General features: G+C 37.3%; 1 protein-coding gene and 1 long non-coding RNA gene across 2 annotated transcripts in view; one reads left to right on the top strand and one right to left on the bottom strand.

Moving 5' to 3' along the window:
• Positions 1-20797, bottom strand: part of LOC113082688 (dentin sialophosphoprotein-like) — a 146674-nt gene that overhangs the window by 82061 nt on the left and 43816 nt on the right. The window lies entirely within an intron of this gene.
• LOC113082693 (uncharacterized) lies at positions 10974-16378 on the top strand. Its single transcript, XR_003282820.1, has 4 exons — positions 10974-11008; positions 11123-11236; positions 11333-11394; positions 16079-16378. It is a non-coding gene; the product is annotated as an uncharacterized LOC113082693 (long non-coding RNA).

Genomic DNA, 20797 nt, shown 5'->3' with positions numbered 1-20797 from the left:
ACACTGCTCCAGGAGTGTGATCATGGTGTGTGTGTGTGTACTTTGGTTGGGTTAAATGTAGAGCATTAATTCTAAGTAAGTATAATTCATGTCACTTTTTTTCACTTTAAAATTATGTATGCTTATTATAGATAATAGGCCTTTTTTTTTTTTTTTTACAGTGTATGTGTGTTATATATGTTTTTATTCTTATAATAGTTAGGGTTGCCACTTTCAATACAGAAAAATAAGGGACACCTGGGGGGGGGGGACATCCCTCTGGGCCACGATGACCACAGGTCCAATGACGTGCCAGTGATGGTAAATCACAACTTAAAATATGTTTTCATAAAAAATACCACAAGGTTAAACACAACCTCAGCTATAACTTATAACCATGTGGTACACCTGCGTTAACTCTGCTGCTGTAACCTAGAGAGGAGTAGGATGAGAAATTGCTAATGAACTTCAGTATTGTATAAGGTGGCGTGAACACAGATTTTGGATGATATATTTGTCATTGTTTGCAGACAGTAACACCATTCAAACAGTGAAACGACATAATAAATAACCGATCTACAAACATTTCTAAATTCATATATAAAACACAATTTTTTTATTATTATTATTGGTACGTTTTTTTTTTCTTTTTTACTATTATTTGTATTATTAACTACTATTATTGTAACTATTTTATATAGTCTATTGTTAATTCTACAGTAGCATATTGAATAATGCAATCATTTAAATTAGTTAAGTTGTTCATTTGCTTCACATAGGCACTATATTTTTATTATTAAATATATCCCTCTTATTAAAATAATGCTTTGTCTGACTGTACACCTTAACCGTAATAAACAAATCAGTAACTCTTTAAAATAAGGTTCATTAGTTAACTACAATAATTGACATTAACTAATAATGAACTGCACTTATACAGCAATTGTTAATGTTTGATCATGTTAATTTCCACATTTAATAATACTTTATTAAAATCTTGTTAATATTAGTTAATGAACCGTGAACTAACATGAACAAACAATGAACAGCTTTATTTCTATTAACTAACCTTATCAAAGATTAATAAATACTGTAACAAATGTATTACTTACTCATTGTTAGTTCATGTTAGTTAAAACATTAATGTTTAATAAATTAACCTTATTGCAAAATGTTACCAACAAATCATACCATATCATGATTCATTAACATTTTTAACATTATTTCTTAACAAATAGTCAACCTATGAAATATTATGTAATCAATCAGAAAAAGATTGAGGTGATAAACAAAAAACCTGGAAAAAAAGTGCCTCAGGTGGGATAATTTGTATGGGATGCATTGAAGACAAAATACTGGGTAAATACATATTGATTCAACGCGTATTGATACAATTGTGGGACGCGCGATTTTATTCTCAAATACGGACGATTCCATATTTTAAGGGTATGGGTGGCAACCCTAATAATAGTATCAAAGGGTTTTCTGAAAAATATAATTGCAAATTTTGGTACAATTTAAATGAATTAATAAAAAAATGAATTAAAAAAATTAATTAGGATTGTTTAAAGCAGTGGTTCTCAGTTTCAGGTCAGCTCTAGTGGTTACACAGGATAATTATTTACGTTACCTGTATGTAAGCACAGTCCAGTGTTAATGTTCAAACGGTGTATTTACAATGTTAAAGTAGATGACAACAATAAATATTCTTATTAGGAATAAAACTGCCTCAGTTTTAAATGTACTCATTATTTTCAATAAAACTTTTGTAAATGTGTAACAAAAATAAAGTAAGTCTGGTTAGTAATAAGTGAAGCTGGTAATGCAGTTTGTGGAGTTGTTTAATCCTCCTCTGCTGAGATCTTGAGAGATTTAATGTCTTCTTTTATCTTCAGTTGATTTAATTTAAGGTTGTGGCTGAAGTCAGTTGTAGTTCTTGTGTTTCTGCTTGTCTCTTTTACTGTTCTTTTCTTTCCTTCAGTGATTCTGCTTGTTAACAGGCTTATTAAGGCTGAAAATACTTCATTTGTAATATAGACACAGATTTTGTGGCTCAGATAGGCCATCATTCCACGCTGCATGTTGCTATGTGGGTCAACGATGGAGTTTCGGTTCCTTGCCGCTGTCGCCTCTGGCTTGCTTAGTTGGGGACACTTCATCTACAGCGATATCATTGATTTGATTGCAAATAAATGCACAGACACTATTTAAACTGAACAGAGATGACATCATTGAATTAAATGATGAACTGCCTTTAACTGTTATTTTGCATTATTGACACACTGTTTTCCTTATTTATGTTGTTCAGTTGCTTTGACGCAATGTTTTGGTTTAAAAGCGCTTTAAATAAAGGTGACTTGACGGCGTCAGAAAGGACCTAGAGCTGGGACTCTTTCAAGGATCACCCGAAGCACAACCACACTATATGCACGAGGCTGTTGAGTCTAACATTTTAGAGTCCCCTTCCGTAGAAATCAGATTCTGCATTCCACAAGGTTTAAAAAGACACTGCCCACACCCTAATCTGTCCTAATCTTCCCTCCCATGACAGCGTCCCTGGTTGAATGTTCCCTTTTCAAACGGTTCAGCAAATTTTCACTGCACAAATTTACACATATCTTGTAATGAGAGTACCACAGTACCATCATAAAAGAGATGAAAGTTGAACTCATGGTTTGTATACACAGCTAACGTATGTTTATCTTACCAAATATGTAAGACAAATGACTTATTTCTCGAAAATGTTTGCATTATTATTATTATTTTTTTTATATTAAATATTTACCTCGTGAGATGTGGGCTGCGATTTATCTTCAGAAGTATCCATTTCTCAATTGTACACATACATCAGTCTGTTTCATCGTTTTTTCACAAAATATTTTATTATTTTACACAGTAAAAAATACGTGACTAATTTTAATATCTGTTTAATCTGATAATTAATGCAAAGAAATACATGGCTGCTCATATACAGATAATTATTTATGCTGCAGATCTTTCACAAAACAAATAAACAGATAAAAACACACATGAATGCAAACAGCGATCTTTTATTTAAGGCAAACCTACCATATTACGTTTAATTGTGGTTAGTTATAAATTATGTTATCAAATAAAGTTAATAAAACATGCTTTATCAGACATCTGTGCGTCTTTTGACAGTCAGAAACATTTATCTTACATAACAGAACAAAACCAGCTCTTCGAAAATGAGAAGTATTGCATATTTGAGAGGTTTGTGTTTGAAAAAAGAAATCCCTGTGGACCTGACCTGACGCTGATCCGCATAATCAACAGAAGAATAAAGCAATCTCCGCGTTGTATCTTGATGAATTTCCACACAGAGGTACGCAAAATATAGGAAGGATGTTTCCCCATGTTTTTGATATACCACTATCGGCTGTTAAATTTGAAAATCATTAATTATATACATCTAGCCAAGTTTCGTATGTAAGTTTCCCTTACAGTCAATGCGAGCGTCGCAAGACCGGAAATAAGTACGCACACACTCGCGTCGCTGAAGCTCACCGGCGCCATCTTGTGCACCTAGCCCATAGGCCGAGAGTAGGCCTTGAGGAACGGGACCACGGACGGACAAACATACAGAAAACACAAGCTTAAATGGGGTCATGTCGATCACCGTGTAATCTGAAACACTCAGCAACTCAAAACAGCTATAGCGAGTGGTACATTCATCAAAACTGGCACAAAATTATAAAGTCTACGTCACAGCGCCATTTGTTTTTATCTTTTAAATTAAAAAATGGTGTCACAAATACATTTCTTACCAGACAGGAAGAGTGCACACATTCCGAGTAATACGGAGACCTTCATTTTCACCACTTTTCCACACAAAAATGAACGCAGGTTCTATGGAGAATATAGGGTGTTGTCCCTGACTCGAAGTGAAAGTGAAAGTCATTGATCATTCGTGTGTTTTTTTTTTCAAAAATCCTTTGGTGTTATGTAATTGTATGACGAGTCTTGCCTACCTAACCCTAAACCTACCCCTTACAATAATAAAAAATAATAATTAGTGTACAGTGAGACAAATGCTGTGTCGGAAACGGTTTTGTGCCGAATTCCGACTCCCGCTGCACGAGGCTGACTCCAGCTCCTTATTCGCCGAACTAGCCGTTCCACCTTAAAAATGTCGAGTGGTTGTTAATCCTTCCCCCTCAGTGCTATTGGTTGTATTTTTTAAAGGGACAGTTGCTCAAAACTGGCATGCTTCAGACAGCAGTTAATAATGAACGTTAAAAATATAAAGTTCTGTAAAAATGTATTGTATGTTTCAATAAATAATGCACGTGACTGATTCAGGCAGAGTTCTTTTTTTATTTAAATGCCATGCCTTACTCAATGTCTTTTTCAACATGCCCTGTATGAATGGAATAAGATAATATTGTTTGCAGCTCTTATGTAATCTTTATTAAATGTATCCATTACTGTAAAAGATTAAATAAACATATACATTATTTAACTGTCACACAAAATCTTGTATTACTGCAATTTCTGATGTGCTGTTGAAGAAACGTGCCCTACTCAACTGTATTCTTACAAATCATATTGGGCATGTCATCATTTTGTTATTTAAAAGGTTCTCAAAAAAAGGTGCACCTACAGGGCAAGAGTAATTCACTATATAACGAAATCCTTTATTAGACCATCTTCTGATTTTTTTTTATTATGGAAATATAACCCAGAGAAAATGCCCTCGAAAGCATCTGTATTGCGTATATGTCTCTGATCATGTATTTAAATAAAAGTGTACAATTTACAACTTGGACTGTCTAGCTGTGCTTTTAGGCCTATTGTGTGTGTGTTTTACTGCAGTAAAACAACAACAACAATAATAATAATAATAATAATAATAATAAAAACTGCTAATTTTCTCTATTGTAATATTCCTTTACTTGAAACAGAATGTGTTTGTTAGAAGCAGAACAATTTCAGGAGTTTTGTCTAAATTACTCTGCCCTTATGCTGATAACACTGAAAAGCTGTGAAGACCTTCTTATACCTGAGCTTACACATTGAGCATATCAATATAATGCCATATGTACTTCCCTATATTTAATGTATATTATTGTATCTAAAAACATGTATGCATGTTAAAATCATACGGGTCCAACCAGAGCCGTTAAATATGAGAGTTGCGACACTCTTTTGCTGAGTCCCAATTCGCATACTATCCGTCCTAAATAGTATGCAAAACTAGAATTAGTACGTCCCAAATCGTAGTATGTTGAAAAGAGTATTCCAAAGATACCCGGATGGTCTACTATTTTATTTAATTTGAAGTGCAGATCAATGCACACTCTAAGTGCTAATATTGCCCACAACCCATTGCGTGCAGGAGGGAGGAGCTTTGCGGTGATGTAAGCATGGCAGCTGGATGCAGCAGTGGAAAAAAATGATGAGAAAAAAAGATAGGAATAGTAAATAAAATTTTATTGAAAATAAAGAATGAATGAAATGTTAACAGTTGTGGTGTGCGTAACTAGGCAACCACGTTGTCGTTCACGTTGCATGACGTCATCGAAGTATGTCCCAGAACGTGCATACTTTTTTGCTACACACTCAAAAGTATGTACTTTTTCCTCACAAAAAAAGTACATAGTTTTAGGTCGTAGTATAAGTAGGCGAATTGGGACTCAGCGTTTGATCTCGCCGCCACGCTGTCACGTGGTTCATGTAGCTCTCAATAGTTCCAAACAACTCCGTGCTGTCAACCAGTTTGAATGGTTTGAAGCGGGACAGACAAGCTTCAACTATATTTGCAGCAATTATAGGTAAATATTGACGGATAATATGTATTGATTATTACGTTGACACTTGCATTACATACATATAATAGCATTTTTTTCTGTGGAGTGGCGGAAACACAGCATTAATCAGTTTTTGTGTATAATTTTGGAGGGAAGATCGGGCGGCTCCTATAGCGTAAAATACATTTACAGCAACGACTATATTACAGCATTTTCCCTGCAAATATTAACGCTCATGAACTGATTACTATGTTTACTACACTTAAAGTGTGTTCTCTTTTCCTAAATACGATCCATAACATGTGTGTGTGTTTACATATATATATATATATATGTAAACACACACACACACACACACACACACACACACACACACACATATATATATATATATATATATATATATATATATATATATATATATATATATATATATATATATGCTCACACACACACACACACACACACATATATATATATATATATATATATATATATATATATATATATATATACATTCACATAAATATATACACATGCACAACAAGTGAATATCAATGAATGCCAGAAGCTGCTCAGTTTAAGTCAAGAAGAAATGTAAACAGTGAAAAATATACAAGGCAACCAATTGCATTCAACAAAACATTTAATTAAACATTACATCCTGTGAGAGGGTAGATACATTTCCCTTGATACATTTTCCAGAGCAGCAGTGTACATGGGCTTCTTTCATCAGCAATTTTAAGAGCCATGAACATGAGTTATGCAGCTGAAATTCTTCACTGTAGCCTATTATAAATAACAATTATTAAAATCATGACTTCAGTTTTTTGGTCAAAAGTCAGTCTCAAATTGTTCCACATGTCAGCCTCTTCAATTTAAAAATAGATAATAATCTTTCTTTTTGCAATTATACTTTTTATTTGCTGGGATCATCCACATTTATGCTACATATCCTATCATCACAATGCACTGTCTAACTAACGGTCTGTGTAACTTTAATGACTAAATTAACCAAATAACAACCTTGCAAGATACAAGTTAGCTATGTTAGTTGAGCTAGTAAAAATAAATAAAAAACTAGCTAAAGTTAAAGACGCGGAGGTGTGCAACGGTTGAGCCAGAGCGACAGAGGACTGAGGTGCCAGTAGTCGCTACCAGTAGTTTTATTTTGATCTCCTGGGTCCACTATAAGCTTATAGCCCGTTAGCATCAGCAAGCGTGGTTGCTAATAACCCACATTACCACTGCTGTACACACTGTTACTTGGTTTAATGGTGGATAAATGTCTACCTTTTATTGCAGGTGAGGACACGTTCGAGCGGCATTCTGTGCACAGTCCCACCACGCATTCTGTTAACAGTCCCACCACGTCTACTCCATGTGTTTCTCTGCACAGGGCCGGTACAACCAGGATGTGATCTTTCCAGATGTCCTTCACTCCGGCGCTGGGACACCACGGACCCTGGGTGCATCCACAGCGGAGGACGCGAGCCAGGCCTGGGCAACAACTTCTTCTCCTACGATCTTCTAGATCTCCACCTGGAACCGCTTTGCTCCCCTCCGCGAGATGGGTCTCGACGCTGTGATCATCGGAGACTGATCAAGATCCCAACTAAACCAAACACTGATCACCACAATGGTGACTTCAAATGAATCAAATATCAACATTTAAACCTCTGTTCCAGCTTCCAGCTCCAGCTTCTCTGGATGTCTGACAGAAATAAAGTCAATCTAATGATTCCGTGTTTGTGGAGATGTTTGATCCTCCTCTGCTGAGATCTTCAGAGATTTAATGTCTTCGATTTGCAGTTTATTTTTACCACATGCTCAATTGTCAGTTATTTCATTATTTCATAAAGATTCTTTTATTTTCTTGATTTTAGGACAAACACAGTGTCTGAAAATTACATTGAAATAACACGAGTCTGAATGAATGAGTGTTGATTTGGTCCAGAAACTGTATAAGTTATGCCTAAATGAATCTTAAATGATGTTGAAAATATGTCCACTGACCACTTTTGAACTAGTTTTTAACCTTGTAAGGAGGTTCTGTGAACGTGTAAATCAGACGTACTGAAGACGTCAAAAAAAGACGTCATAAAAACTTTCATTCTGGCTCCTCAGTGGACGTCTTTTCAACGTCAGCAAAGACATAAAAAAGACAATCACTGGACGTAACTTTGCCCAGTGGGTAGGAACTACTGTTGTACACCAGTGGTTCTCAATTCCAGTCCTCATGACCCCTGGCTCTGCACATTTCCTATCTCTTATCACTTCAGAATTTTTTTCTTCTATTCTTTTTACTGCAAATGTTATTTCAGTATTACTTACATTTTATTATATTATTTTTGTATATATCTAAGTAGGGGCTAAGCACTGAAGATATGCACACTGTAATTGCTGGTGTTCTTCTTTTGCTTCATCTATTTTGAGTCTGTCGCCCAATAGAACCACCTTCTGGAAAGTTATGAAATTTGGTGCACAGATAGAGAACATTTCAACATTAAGCATTGTAAGTTTGGAGTCTCTAACTAAAGCCCAAAAGTGCCAAAAATTGTAAGGTTTGTCATCTTATTTTTAAGTAGTATTTTGGGAATACAAAATAAAATAAAAAATTCTTATGTTATAATTTTGTGAGTTTGGCTGATGATTATTCATTTACCAATTGCTAAGATGATTACATTAATTTCTTTAAAAATAAAATTAAATGTAATAAAAAATATTAATGAAAAAGAATCAAGTTCATGGGTGCTATTCATTGTTTTGAACACATGATGGCAACCATGTGCATCACGTTCATCAAGTAAAGAACCATTTTAAAATGTAGTTGGGAGAAAAGTGTGTGTGTGTGTGTAATTGGTTCTTCTAGCAATTTGTGTTTTAGTGCATAATATAAATAGTGAGATTGTACTGTTTTTGGTCAATGTTTCGAAGGAATATACTATTATTATTAATAATAATAATAATATAAAGAAATAATAAATAGAGCATCCAAAGTTTCAGCTATTCATGATGGGTAAGAATCCAGTTTGACCCGTGACTCTGATTTGACTTTTTAATAAATTCATTTATTTTATTTTTTTTAATGTAAAGCTATTCTGTATAAGCAAGTCAAACTGTGAGGGCTCATGACAGCAGAACAGGAAGAAGAAGCCCCTCGCCTGCAAACTAAACCCACATCAAACAATCAGCTACTTTCCTGCCAAAGCTATTTGTCCATCCAGCAGATCAAACCACTTTTCTTAAGAGACCTGACCACAGTGCTTCAGTTTGACTCAAATGTTGAGCTGCTTGTTTCACACCTCAGACCATTAATAATATGAGAAGATAAACTGTTTTAGCCATCTGAAACAACAGAATGATTATGAAACCATTTTAAAATACTTCAGATTTATTTTATCTTGAAAATTAGGTTGACTAATCTAATGTACTTTTACACGTTTAACTAAATCAGTAGTTAATTAATACTGCTAATAAGAGCAGTTAAAGTGTCATTAAAAAGACTTCAACTATTTATATATATAAAATCATGAATAGAATCAAATGATTTTATTTATAAAAGCATGTGTGTGTGTGTACGTGCGCGTGTGTGTGTGTGTGTGCGTGCCATAGGAGGGTCATCAAACTGCTGGGGGTGGATTCACACACTGTGTTTTTGAGCAGACAGTCTTATTAGGTCAGACTTCTCATTGAACCGTTGATGAAAATGTTTCACATGTTTGTTTTGTTCTGTTTGTGTGTGTGGCGTATAATTGGTAAGTAAAAAAAAACTACTTTGTATACAGGCTTATCTTTCAGTGAGTCTTGTACAACATCAAAGATAAAAACATCTCTTTTAGTTTTTTGTCTCTCTGTTGCTGTTCCGTGTACTTGGAAATTAAAACAGACTTTGTTAACCTTAATCTGTGAAAAAAACTTTATATTCATCAGGTGTGTTTGGTGAGTCAGTGTCAGTGATGGAGGGTGATTCTGTTACTCTGAACACTGATGTTACTAAAATACGTGAAGACGAAGACGTACTGTGGAAGTTTGGAGCTGAAACGTCTCAAATAGCTGAAATCAGTAAAGCTGCTGGAATCTTCTCCACATCTGAAGGTACTGATGGGAGATTCAGAGACAGACTGAAGCTGGACAATCAGACTGGATCTCTGACCATCACAAACATCACAATTAAACACGCAGGACGTTATGAAGTACAGAGAAGTGGAGTCAAGTGGTCATCAAAAACATTCAGTGTTTCTGTCTATAGTGAGTATAGAGATCATTTGTTCAAATGTTTCAATATTCCTGGGGTTATTAAAGGAATATTTATGTTTCAGCAGAAGTTTTAAGCTCAGCCTCAACCCACAGCATTTGTGGCATACTGTTGCGCAACAAAAATAATTCAGACTCGCTAATCATTTTCTTTCAAATTAAAAAGAGGTTACAGTAAGGAGCTTAAAATCTAAATTAATATTTACTTATTTGAAGCATTTAAAAGCATCAAAGCAAAATAATCCAAATAAAACACATTAATCTGTTAAAATTTGGAAATAATTTGAGCTAAAGAGCATTTTTCAGGTTTATGGTGTATAAACCCAGTCATATATACAAATAAATTCGAACTGAATTGAACCCATAAAAATGTACACAAAAAAAGGTTAGTAATTTTATATTTTTTGGGGGGGGATTGTTTGTTCTCCTCTCATACTGCTCACGTCTTGTGGCTTTAGTAGTATTTTGATGTTTACGAATCAGCCTCATTCACTGCCATTGTAAGTGTGTCACTATAAAAGATTTGTACTTTTCTACTGGACAAGCAGAATTATTTATTTATTTATTTTTCTTTTTTTTTTTTGCTAATCTACACTGCCACAAATACATTTGATTGAGCTTAACTGTCTAACTTGTACTGAACTGTCAACACACTGCAACAAAAATAAGTGTAAGCAACTTTATTCTCTCATGTTTTTCAGCTCGTTTGCCTGTTCCTAACATTACCACAAACTGTTCATCATCATCATCACCATCATCATCATCACAGCAGAATTGTTCACTGTCTTGTTCAGTGGTGAATGTGGGTCATGTGACTCTCTCCTGGTACAAAGGAAACAGTTTATTGTCCAGCATCAGTGTGTCTGATCTCAGCATCAGTCTCTCTCTACCTCTGGAGGTGGAATATCAGGAGAAAAACAGCTACAGCTGTGTGATCAACAATCCCATCACAAACCAGACCACACATCTCAACATCACTCAACTCTGTCAACCATGTGAAGGTCGGCGTACATCTGTGGTGATAGTAGCATTTATTTACTTAGCTCAGCTGTCTTTTCTTGTTTATCAGACCAACAAATTTTCGTAAGTGAATATTTTCTTTTACTCTCCTTCAGATCCTCCAGACTCTGTATCTCTGATACTGATCTACGGTGCTGCCGCTGCTGGATGTGTGTTGATTGTAGTTTCAGTCGTGACCTGCTGTATCTGCAAGAAATTGAGAAAAAAGGGTCAGGAGAGCTATCAATTAATCTGTCAAAATGTTAATATGTTATTATGAGATTGAAAATGTTGTTTTAACACACCTGTGATTATTGTCAATGCAGTTCAGACACCGGAGGAAGATGGAGCCGATTCAGCATTGTGCAAACCAAAAACACAAAAAAAGGTAAGATCACTCTTTACTGTGTTGAGTCAGTCAGTCTGATTGGAGTTCGCAGCATCAGATGGTTAGTGGACAGATATGGGCGATCTATCAGCCCAACCGTCATCGGTAAAAAAATTATGTATATGGAGAAGATCAAAAGGCATTTTTTGTGCTATTTAAATGTATGTTCTGTTTGCATCTCCGTGTAAACAGTTTTTCCATTTTGCAAAGTTATTTTCATTTTGCAGACCTAAAAATTAATTAAATAATTTAACAGCAACAGTAAAATATTAACTGATAAATTATTGTTAGATATTAAAGGGTTAGTTCAGCCAAAAGTTTAGGCTAAACATCTGTCAGCCTCAGTCACATTTTACATTTGTTGTATATTTTCAAACTTTAAAAATTAATAATGACCGTCATTATTCTGCTTTTTTACATTTTTCTCATTCATGTGACAAAATAATATTTTATCAACCATAAATAATATATACATGCAAGTTTACGTGTTAGAGAAAAGTAAGGGGTTCCTTCAGATGTGACGAGGAGCACTAATCACTTTCTTTTATCTATTTTTTTTTACCATAAAGAATAGTTTTCTCAACCTGTAAATCTGCATAGAGTATGGATGCTAATGCCAATTCCGTTTGTGTTTGGACATCAGTAAATCAATTTTGGAAAATACAAACAACTTGATTATTTGTAAAGAGCCCAACATCCAGCTGCGCAAGAAAATATGCAACTCTTGAGATGTGAACAATAAAGGAAGTCATCTTTCATTTTTGTAATGTTGTTAATGGGGGGGGGGGTATTTTTCAATTTAAGCTTATTCTTAACCTTAGAACTTATTCTTGAAACACAAAATGACCAATAAAAAAAAGTTTCAAAGAAAAGCACCCCATATTAAATCTACAAGTTGTATTTAATTGAAAAATATTAATTTTCATATGTGTGTGATACTGTGTGTGAAAATATGTAGGTATATATATTTTGTATATTTTGTAAGTTATAATATATACAATATAGTTATAAATATACAATATGTATATTTTGTAAGTTATAATATGAAGTTATAAAGTTTGAGTATATGGAATGGACTTAAATATATTGAATGGAATTCTGAATATATTGAATTAAACTTGAATATATTGAATGAAAGTTTGAATATATAAATTAAAGTCTGAATGTATGGAATTAATGTCTGAATTTATAGAAGGAAACTTGAAGATATGGAATGAAAGTCTGAATATATCAAATTAAATTTGCGGTGCGTGGAATTAAAATGCAAATTTGAAAGTAATACTAATATATATATATATATATATATATACAGTATATAGTTATATCCTGAGCTATAGCTTTCTAATTTTAATGACTTTCAATTAATTGGCTCAAATTTTCCAATACTTTGTTGAACTGGAACCATATTGGCAATAGCTGGTCATATTCCAAACAATTTAAACAATTTGAAATGTACATCCCATCATCTTGATTTCCATCATCTCAGTCACTTCACACAGTACCCATGCTCATTTTGATTGGAATGTTTATTTGTAGTCTTTTGACTAAAATTCCATATACTTTTAGTCATATTTTAATCATTTGAACTCTTTTAGTTTTAGTCTAGTTTTAGTCAACTAAATATAAGATTTTAGTTATCTAAATATACAGTAGATTTATTTGACTAAAATCTAATGAGTTTGTTTAAGCTGTAATGCTCTTATTAAGCATTTAAGTATCACACAACTGTGTGTGTTTTTGACCATTTAAGTGCAAAAAAAGAAACATAGAGCTCAGTTCAGTACAGGGCCATCGCTAGTGGGGTGAAAGGTATTGACGATTATTTGGGGCCGGATCTCAACCGTCTGGCTGAGGCCAGCCTGAAAAGACGCTTAGGACAGTTGCAGGCCACTGCTGTGCATCCTCACGAATGCTTATAATTTAGTTTAGTTTTTAAGCTTTGCCAATACAAACATTCAAAATAGTTTAAAGCACTCAAACACAAGACACGGAAAAACTAAACTGAGTACTTGTGCGTTGTGTTCCGTTGTGCACACAGAGAGCCATGACTCACGGACAACAACACAGAACTGAGCTCTCCTTCATGTTGTCCTGCATCTGAATGAACAAATACAAATCACAGTTTAAACATGCAAATAGAAAAAGATGTGAAAAAAAAAACTCAGCACCCACGCATGGTTTTCTGTGTGCACAGGATGCGTCTCAAAACGTTTCAACACCAAATTTGCCTCTTCTTGCTCTTTAACATAGAAAATTTATCATGGCTCAGTAAGTGAACACACCGTGTAAACAGGTGTCGGGTCCAAATGCACATTTTTATATATACTTTACAAAAAGTAAAAAAAAAACACCTGAAATCACCCAGAAGGGGAAAAACCAGAGTAAGATAAACCCAGAAAACAGAACAGAAACAGGGATACGACCATATTATGGCAACCAAGTGCAAGAATAAGTGTTAGCATAACAGTGATCTGCCGCTTCGTGAAGGCTCGGAGGGATCATCCGCGGACTCTGCAGCTTCGTGAAGGCTTGGAGGGATCATCCGCAGACTCTGCCGCTTCGTGAAGGCTTGGAGGGATCGAATGCTCTGGGGGATCATCCACAGACTCTGCCGCTTCGTGAAGGCTCGGAGGGATCGAATGCTCTGGGGGATCATCCGCAGACTCTGCCGCTTCGTGAAGGCTCAGAGGGCTCGAAGAATCAGATGGATCATCTGGGGAGTCTGCAGCTTCGTGAAGGCCAGAAGCGAGCCTCGGAGAGATTATACTGGACTCCGCTGCTTCGTGAATGCTCGGAGGGATCATCCACGGACTCCGTTGCTTTGTGAATTCTTGGAGGGATCGAAGGCTCGGAGGGATCATCCGCGGACTCTGTCGCTTCATGAAGGCTCGGAGGGATCGAAGGCTTGGAGGGATCATCCACAGACTCTTCCGCTTCGTGAAGGCTCGGAGGGATCGAATGCTCTGAGGGATCATCCACAGACTCTGCCGCTTCGTGAAGGCTCGGAGGGATTGAATGCTCTGGGGGATCATCCGCAGACTCTGCCGCTTCGTGAAGGCTCAGAGGGATCGAAGAATCGGATGGATCATCTGGGGAGTCTGCAGCTTCGTGAAGGCCAGAAGCGAGCCTCGGAGAGATTATACTGGACTCCGCTGCTTCGTAAAGGCTTGGAGGGATCATCCACGGACTCCGCTGCTTCGTGAATTCTTGGAGGGATCGAAGGCTCGGAGGGATCATCTGCGGACTCTGCCGCTTCGTGAAGGCTCGGAGGGATAATCCGGGGACTCTGCAGCTTCGTGAAGGCTGGGAGGGATCATCCGCGGACTCTGACGCTATGTGAAGGCTCGGAGGGATCATCTGCGGACTCTGCCACTTCGTGAAGGCTCGGAGGGATCATCCGCGGACTCTGCCGCTTCGTGAAGGCTCGGAGGGATCGAAGGCTCGGAGGGATCATCCGCAGACTCTGCCGCTTTGTGAAGGCTTGGAGGGATCGAAGGCTCGGAGGGATCAACCGCGGACTCTGCCGCTTTGTGAAGGCTTGGAGGGATCGAAGGCTTGGAGGGATCAACCGCGGACTTTGCCTCTTCGTGAAGGCTTGGAGGGATCATCCGGGGACTCTGTGTAGTATCGGCTTTTGTGCGAGCTTGTCGAGTGAATATCTCACACAGACATCACTGGAAGGTTTGTAGTTCAGTCAGATAAGTCAAAAGCAAGACTTCTTACAGATCTACGTGTGCAATCTAGATGCTGTCTACACAAGGCACCCAGAAACGATGGCACTGAAAACAGAAATAAAACACTTGGAAATTAATTAGATTTTGTTTACAGGTTGTTCACATTAACAGCTTTTATCAACTACAACAAACATTGGGTTGAATGAGAAACACAGATACAAGCGATAGCAACCATTAAGCGCTCCAATTTTTGCAAATGAGCGTAGACCGGATGCGGCAAACTCTATTGGTTATAGCCAACATTTAAACATTTAACTGTGACACCAAAGCCAACCCATGATGTGTAATCACTGTATCTACTAATTTAGATAATAATTTGTTAAAAATATGTAAACAGTTAGCTATAAATAAATGTTTTTTTTTTTTTTTTTATATGGGATACATACAAAGTCAGTTATACAGATTTTCATTGGGAAGAAAAAAAGACTCAGATTAAGGCATGTTACCTGTGCTGAGTGTGGTCTTGAGCTGGAGCTTCTCTGTGGTTTATGATCATCTGTGGTTAAGTGCAGCATTAGCTTTAGTCACTGGTTGATTTGTAGACGTGCTACAACACTGTATCTTTGTTGCTGCTTCTTTGTGAAAGACAATCATTCTCAGCCATGCTCTGCTGTGAGAAAGCTTCAGAACCTGTGAAAAAAAAAACATAAATGCGATGTTTGATGTCATGTTAGCATCTGTTCTGCAGTAGCAGTTTAAAAACACCTTCAGTAGGCTGTTAGCAGAGTATGCTTTGTGAAAAATAAACCTTTTAGTGCACAAGACCTTTAAAAACAAAATATGGAAAACAAAACGTTCAGTTACGTTATGGAATTTTAAAGTAAATATTTTTTAAAGAATTACTAAGGTCTTGTTATAAGAAAATAAGGTTATTCAGAGATTATTAATGCTTAACTGCTATTGCCTGTCACATCAGCAAGATTCCTGATTGAGTGTGTGTTTCTTTGCAGAAACCAAAGACAGATGCTGTGTATGAAAATGTCCCCAAAAAGCGATGATCAAATACTGTATCTACTGGAACTGATGCTAGAGCTTAGACATGACAGTGTCTTGCAATTTGGGGTTTATTCTCACTTATCTTCTGCCAGGATTGATTTGTTTTAGCTATTTTTTGTACATTTTGGTGTTATTGTGAATTGTGTTTTAATGTATTAGTTCACCATTAGCACAACATCCAGAAACTCAACTTAAATGATTTATTTTTAGTTTATCATATGAAACTTTACATTCATTATCCATTAAACATTGATCCACCCTTTATTGTGTTCTTTTGTCTGTCCTTTAATGCTCTTTTTATCATTTTAGCAAATGTAACAAAATATAAAGTGCACTGCATAGTGGTTTACAGTATCACACACTGATTGTTCAGCTACAGTGGATATGTTGACAAATGTAGCACAAGCACATTATTTCATCACATCATGATCAAGCACATCGTAGCCAACAGCATTTCAACAACAGCTACAGCCAGCACATTTTGGAGATATATGTAAATCATTAACAATAAAGGCAGACAGTCACTGCTAAACCTAACTGACTGACTGATAGATTCAGATTCAGATTCATTTTTTAATTGTGGTAATTGAGTACTGTAGTAGGCTACACATAATACACACAAATTTCCAACAATAAAAATATACACACATTTACACCTACAACAAGATCAGTGCACATAATACACACATCCTTCACCACGTATACATTTGTACTTTTACACGTATATTACCCCATATTTCCCATGACTGATAATTGATTTTACTGATGGGCTAACAATACCTTTCATATGCATGATAAACTGATGATTGGCTCCATCAGGTGGACTTTAAGCAGCAGTAGCTTTAAACGGCATCACTGCTCAACTGGAAAATGCTGCTTTCACTGGAAAACTGACTAATATATTTTTATGCAATAATATGTGTGTAAAAATCATAATATTCTATTAAATGCAACGAGAAATTTGTGTAGTTAGATGTTTTTTTTTTTTTTAATCCAAAGTAGCTGCCAAAAGAAGGAATACAACAAGCACAAGTAATAGTGAAAGCATCAAGGAAGATTCAGATGTTTTTCAGCAGGTTGCAGTTAAATGTATAGTTCAGCCAAAACTGAAAATTCTGTCATCACTTACAGCACTTTCTCACACTCAAGTTTTTCACATTTTTTTTGATGAATTTGGGTAATCAAACAGTTTCTGATCCCCATTGACTTTCACAGTGTGGGGTAAAAATAAAATAAAGATTTGTGTTCTGGATAGGGCTGGGAAGATTATTACACCAGCAAGGAACAGAGAATGAGAAGGCTCTGGAAAGTGATTTTGTGCCTCTATGTGAAGGTACCACGAGGTTTTGCTCACCTACCAACTTCAGGCATCTGAAGGGGATGAGACTCATCAGATCTAGCAAAGGTCGAAAGGTGCAGGCTATTCTGTCTGCAAACAAGCATGAACTTGCTGAAAACCACATCCGGTAGCCAATGCAGAGAAATAAAGATGGGTGTGACATGGGCTTCCTTTGGCTCATGAAGACCAGTCATGTAGCGGTGTTCATTTTTCAGGATTGTTTTGTTGAATCAATTGACCATATGCACAGAGCTTTCTTTAAAACTTCAGTATACAAATAAACCAGCTTGTAAATTTATGGAGAAGCTCATTTTATTTGTGATATACATAGGTAGAGACTCTCACATACTTTATAATCAGTAACTGAGAAACAAAATAAATAATGACAGTGGTATTAACATACAGTTTTATGTTATTTAACAACATTAAATTTTATATGCCGAGCCTGGTAATCCCAGAAGAGTGCATGGACACTTAACTGTACATTTAAATGCTTACAAATAAAACACTATCATAACTGTTTAGGCTAACATAGTGTGATGTGGTTCAATACAGTCTTAGTAGGAAGGAAGAAGACAGGGGTCGGCTGGTTGCTGGGACGCTCGTTTATTCGAAGATAAAAACAAAATAATGGTGCACTCTTGGCACAAACAGTAGAGTAATGCCCATTCACAGTTAATAACCCAGAATTCACTTTCTGTCGGTTTTTCCCAGCACTGCACGAGGTCCCCGCGTCTCTCTCTCTCTCTCTCTCTCTCTCTCTCTCTCTCTCTCTCTCTCTCTCTCTCTCTCTCTCTCTCTCTCTCTCTCTCTCTCTCTCTCTCTCTCTCTCTCTCTCTCTCTCTCTCTCTCTCTCTCTCTCTCTCTCTCTCTCTCTCTCTCTCTCTCTCTCTCTCTCTCTCTCTCTCTCTCTCTCTCTCTCTCTCTCTCTCTCTCTCTCTCTCTCTCTCTCTCTCTCTCTCTCTCTCTCTCTCTCTCTCTCTCTCTCTCTCTCTGCGGTGACTCGGCTTATATCCGGTCTCTCCACGCCAATTACTGCAATCAAACACACGTGTTCGTTATTTGCACTTGACCCACTTACGCCTCTCTGCTCCCTCGTTCCTCTCCCGTTGCAGATTCCGCCAAACCACGCCCCCCTCGCCACACATAGCTAGCGATGATATCTCTTAAACTACATCATAATGATATTCTTGATAATCAGTAACTTACCTTCATAATCATTAACACATTTTTAAAATCTTATAACATTTTAAAGCCTTTATTATATTTCAACTCTACATCTTCACTTTTAAGATTCACTTTTCATTCATGAAGATGACATTAATTTTTTTTTTGTAATTTGACAGAAAACAAAGACTTTTAAGATGAAAATGACATGAAATTACTATTATAACCAGGAGATGGCAGCAGAGTATCACTCATTGGTTTCAGCTGTTATTTCAACTCTTTTTTTTTTCACGTATATCTTATGGATTTATTAAAAAATGACCACATCTTTTAATGTTTTGTCTGTAATACTGTAAAAGCAGCTAAATTAATTCAGCCAACACAGACTTGTTGCAATGATTTAGCAGATTCACTTGAAATGGTGTCACGGTTCTTGAATTCACTGGCTCATGCTCTTTGTGTGTGTTTGGTTGTGTTGGACGCGTGGCCATTGATTATTACTCACTTAATTACCACCGACAGTTGCAGTCACTTTCACCGGCCTATATATGTTCTAATCTCACTGCCTGTCTTTGTCAGATTGGTTGGAGTATTGTGTTAATCGTCCTGTCCCTGGTTGTCTTGTTCCCGCATTATTGTCCTGGTTCCTGTGTTGTCTTCCTGGTTATTTCATTCCTCGTGTTCCATGGAAGACTGGTTGCCCATCTGCATTCCTGTGCTGCCAGGAGAGCGCCATCGTGTACTTGCTTCCATCTGACCCACCGCTAGAACTCTTTGTTTCTTCAATAAAGAACTGAGATTTCACTTGCTATTGAATTCTCCTTATTTATCCTGACAGAACTATCTGACCATTGCTGGATTCAGTGACTGTGGCCGAGTTGAGAGAGTTCCTGGTCAACAACATGGCTCGTATGGAACATCAAAATAAGCAAATGACGGCTAAGGAACAAGCAGTGTAAACCTTGGCAGCGCAGGTATCCGAGCTCACCAATCACCTTCAACAGCTTTGTGTGCCCACTGCGACACCCACACTGCCTGTTCTCCCCACCCCTCTGAGAGGCAATCATTAGCATGAGCCTCATCTACCTGCTCCGGAGGTGTATGCCAGTGAGCTGAACTTTTGTAGAGCATTTTTGACTAAATGCAGGGAAGGACACTATTTTTTGTGTATTAATTTTCAATAAATTTTTTAATTAATAAAGAGACGGGTCTTTGACTGTGCGCTGGCTGGATGTGAGGCAGTCCGTCAACCTGCCAAGCTTCGTCAGGGGGACAGACGCATTTCAGACAATTCGATCGAGTTACGCACCCTAGTGGCAGAGTGCAAACGGAACAAGGAGGCACAGTGGTACATGTTCCTGCATGGGTTGGCCGACTGCATTCAGAAGGAGATTTTGATGCTGGAGCTTCCCATGGATCTTACCGGTCTCATCGATCTGGCGCTTCGGGTGGATGCACGGTTACAGCGACTAGAGAGGTGTACTCGTCAGACAGTGGTTTCTAAGCTCCTGGAGCATCACAGAACCAGCAGCGGTAGTGCAGTTGGTCATATAATCGATCATGAACCCATGCAGGTCAGTAGATCTCTGCTTTCCCGGAAGGAGAGAGAGAGGTGGAGGATGAAGGGACTCTGCCTCTACTGTGGAGGATCTGGACATTTTTTAAGAGACTTCTCAGGTAAAAGACCAAGCCCAGCAGTAGGACTGAGGTTACTGTCAGGTGAGCTTGCTACAGAGAAACCCTCATCATCAACTCTCCTCCCTGTGCAATGGGCAACCACGTTCCATCAGTGTGAAGCCTTACTGGACTCGGAGGCGGAGGGTAATTTCATGGACAAATCACTTGCTTTTCACATTCTTATTTCGATCACCCCCCTTCCTCATAAGATTTCTGTCAGCACACTGAACGGACAAGAACTTTCTGCCATCTCACACACCACGAGCAACATCACCCTTGTCACATCTGGGAACCACAATGAGGAGCTAGCCTTTTTCATTGTCAACTCTCCCCTTGTTCCCATGGTCCTCAGACATCCCTGGCTGGTCAAGCACAATCCCAGGGTTGACTGGGGTCACAACTCCATCACTGCCTTGAGTAGTCAGTGCTGTGCCTCTTGTCTTGTATCCGCCTGTTCATCTGTGTCTAATTCTGTGTTGATGGTAAGTCC

The sequence above is a fragment of the Carassius auratus genome, unplaced genomic scaffold, assembly GCF_003368295.1.
Source record: "Carassius auratus strain Wakin unplaced genomic scaffold, ASM336829v1 scaf_tig00036718, whole genome shotgun sequence".
Classification (NCBI taxonomy): Eukaryota; Metazoa; Chordata; class Actinopteri; order Cypriniformes; family Cyprinidae; genus Carassius; species Carassius auratus.
This window is presented reverse-complemented; position numbering and strand designations above follow the sequence as displayed.